At 34.1% G+C, this 3,317-nt stretch overlaps 1 protein-coding gene across 1 annotated transcript in view; it reads right to left on the bottom strand.

The window, feature by feature from the left end:
* The window catches only part of LOC105548445 (chromosome unknown open reading frame, human C9orf84), a 110,984-nt gene that overhangs the window by 49,880 nt on the left and 57,787 nt on the right, over window positions 1-3,317 (bottom strand). The gene's annotated exons all lie outside the window — the stretch shown is intronic.

Below are 3,317 nucleotides of genomic sequence, written 5' to 3'. Positions count from 1 at the left end.
ATCCAATCCAGTGTTAATGGACACCTAGGTTGATTTCATGTCTTTGCTATTGTCAATAGTGCTGTGATGAACATAGTGCATGTATGAGATAAAAGACCTCTACAAGGAGAACTACAAAACACTGCTGAAATAAATCATAGATGACACAAATAAAAGGAAAAACATTACATCCTCATGGATTGGAAGAATCATTATAGTTAAAATGACCATACTGCCCAAAGCAATGTACAGATTCAACACTATTCCTATCAAACTATCAACATCATTTTTCACAGACCTAGGAAAAACTATTCTAAAGCTCATACAAAACCAAAAAAGAACCTCAGTAGCCAAAGCAATCCTAAGCAAAAAGAATAAAGTCAGAGGCATCACATAACCTGATTCCAACTATACTATAGGACTAGGGTAACCAAAATGCCAAGGTACTGGTACAAAAACAGATACAAAGACTAATGGGACAGAAGAGAGAACCTAGAAATAAAGTCCCCACCTACAGCCATCAGCTCTTCAACAAAGCCAACAAAAATAAGCAAGGGGAAAAGAACTCCCTATTCAATAAACGGTGCTGGGATAGCTGGCTAGCCATATACAGAAGAATAAAACTGGATCCCTACCTTTCACCATATATAAAAATTAACTCAAGATGGATTAAATATTTACATGTGAGACCTTAAACTGTAAGAATCATAGAGGAAAACCTAGGAAACACCATTCTGGACATCAGCCTTGGGAAAGAGTTTATGACTAAGTCCTCAAAAGCAATCACAACAAAAACAAAATTTGCTGAGTGGGACCTGATTAAACTAAAGAGATTCTGCACAGCAAAAGAAACTATCAACAGAGTAAACAGTCTACAGAATGGGAGAAAATAATCACAAACTATGCATCCAGCTAAGATCTAATATCCAGAATCTACAAGAAATTTAAACAACTGAACAAGCAAAAAACAACCTCATTAAAAAATGGGCAAAAGACATGAACAGACACTTTTCTAAAGAAGACTTACAAGTGGCCAACAAACACATGAAAAAAGTGCTCAACATCACCAATCATCAGAGAAATGCAAATCGAAGCTACAAGGAGGTACCATTTCATACCATTCAAAATGGCTACTTATTAAAAAGTCAAAAAACAATGAGGCTGGTAAGGCTGTGGAGAAAAGAGAACACTTATACACTCTTGGTGGGGGATGTAAATTAGTTCAGCCACTGTGGAAACAGTTTGGAGATTTATCAAAGAACTTAAAACAGAACTACGTTCGACCCAGCAATCCCATTACTGGGTATATGTTTTAAAAAAAAATTGTTCTGTCTTCTGTCTTTGAAACACTCCTTGCTGATAACAATTCTTATTCAGATTGCTTATCTCCTTAGACCAATCTCCCAACATAGATAGTGATTTCTAAAATTTATTTCTAAATATGTTCATTATTCTATAATAAACTATAAACTTTCCCAAATCTGACTGGGCATGGTGGCTAATGCCTGTAATCCCAGCATTTTGGGAGGCTGAGGCGGGTAGATCACTTGAGGTCAGGAGTTCGAGACCAGCCTGGCCAACATGGTGAAACCCCATCTCTACTAAAAATACAAAAATTAGTCTGGTGTGGTGGTAGGCACCTGTAATCCCAGCTACCTGGGACGCTGAGGCAGGAGAATCACTTGAACCTGGGAGGTGGAGGTTGCAGTGAGTTGAGATCATCCCATTGTGCTCCAGCCTGGGCAACAGAGACTGTGTCTCAGGGAAAAGAAAAAAAAAAAACCACACATCCCCAAAAAATATATAATTCATGCTAAATATGTTCGATTTACTATTAATATAATGCCATATATAGCAACCCCAATAGCTCAAGACATAGACACTTAAAAGACATTTTTGCCTTCTTAAATTGTATGGTAAAAAATGAATTAGTAAACTTTTAAGTAACAAAGATCCTCTGTTGTCAATGAGTGATATTATTGAACGCTAATGTTCAGCTTTAGGTCAAAAAACAGTTACTGCAAAATGCTGGTTTGCATCTAGGCCGATGTGAACAGCAACTGCTAGCAATTTAATCATTTATAGAAGGAAACAAAGTCACTTTAAATTAAAATGGCTAGAAATTTAAAAACTGAGACTACAGAATTTCAGGACATAACAAGATTTTAGGGTTAGCTAGTCAAACTTCATCATTTTTTCAAGGAAATGGGACCTAGAGAAATCCAAAGTCATAAAACCTGGCAGAGCCAGGGCCTATATGGAATGTTAGAACCCAGTGATTTTCCCAGTTACCTAGAGGAAATCTAGAATCTAACATTTTCACATTCTGAAAATGTTTACATGACTAATATTTACTATTATGTACTTACATTCTAATTGAAGCACTTTTGTAGGCAAAAATACCTCAATTTCAGTGTCATTAGAAAACAAATTATTATGACATAAATATGTATTCAGATGTTCCAACGTTTCCACCATTTTCAGATTTAGTCCTGCTTGTTTCCACCACTCTGCCTTTTCCAGATTAATCACAAGGCTTTCTTCTTTAATAGAAAGTATCTTTTTCAAATCTGTAACTGAATATTGGCTGTGGGGCTCTTGAATTCTTGGCACTTACAAAAATAAAAATAAAAAACAGTTAGAAACAGGCTACAAAGCAAAAGAAACAAAACACAATAAACAGAACCACACTGGAATTTCTTTATGAAATGCATTTTCATGCATTAGAAAAAAAGTGAAATCTGAAGTTATAGCTGGTATTTTTGTTCTCAAGATGCTAGTATTTGTAAAAGTTCAAGCTATTATAGCAGTAGAAGTCACATAAAGGATTTATTTCACTCTTTGAAAATATCAAGAAGTTAAAATTATTCTAATATTTAGTAGGACAAGGAACTCTTATTTTGTTTGACCATTTTCAATTACTAAATTAATATGTTTGATTAACATTTTGAAGTAATATAAGCTTTGTTAAATTAGAAATTCTAACTTATTATAATAAGCCTAAACAAGAAGATGTATTTGTTCAGATTTTATGATGACTATATCGTCTTAGATATTGTGGTACAAAGCTTACTGCCTCATTACTTTCTAGCCTAAACAGGGAGAAATCATAACATATAGAGGAACTGAAGTAGCACAACTACCTAATATTATTATCTGCATTATAAACATCAACCTGAAATTAGGATTATAAATTTTGAAACTCTAATTTTGGAATGGTGCTTTTATAATGACAGTAATATTAAGAATAAATTAAAACTTAAAAATACTAATATTAATAATAGTAATTACGAGTTACTAAAAAACATCTGGCGCTGTGCTAAGTGCTTTCTTTACAC

Source organism: Mandrillus leucophaeus, unplaced genomic scaffold (assembly GCF_000951045.1).
Source record: "Mandrillus leucophaeus isolate KB7577 unplaced genomic scaffold, Mleu.le_1.0 Scaffold410, whole genome shotgun sequence".
Lineage (NCBI taxonomy): Eukaryota > Metazoa > Chordata > Mammalia > Primates > Cercopithecidae > Mandrillus > Mandrillus leucophaeus.
This window is presented reverse-complemented; position numbering and strand designations above follow the sequence as displayed.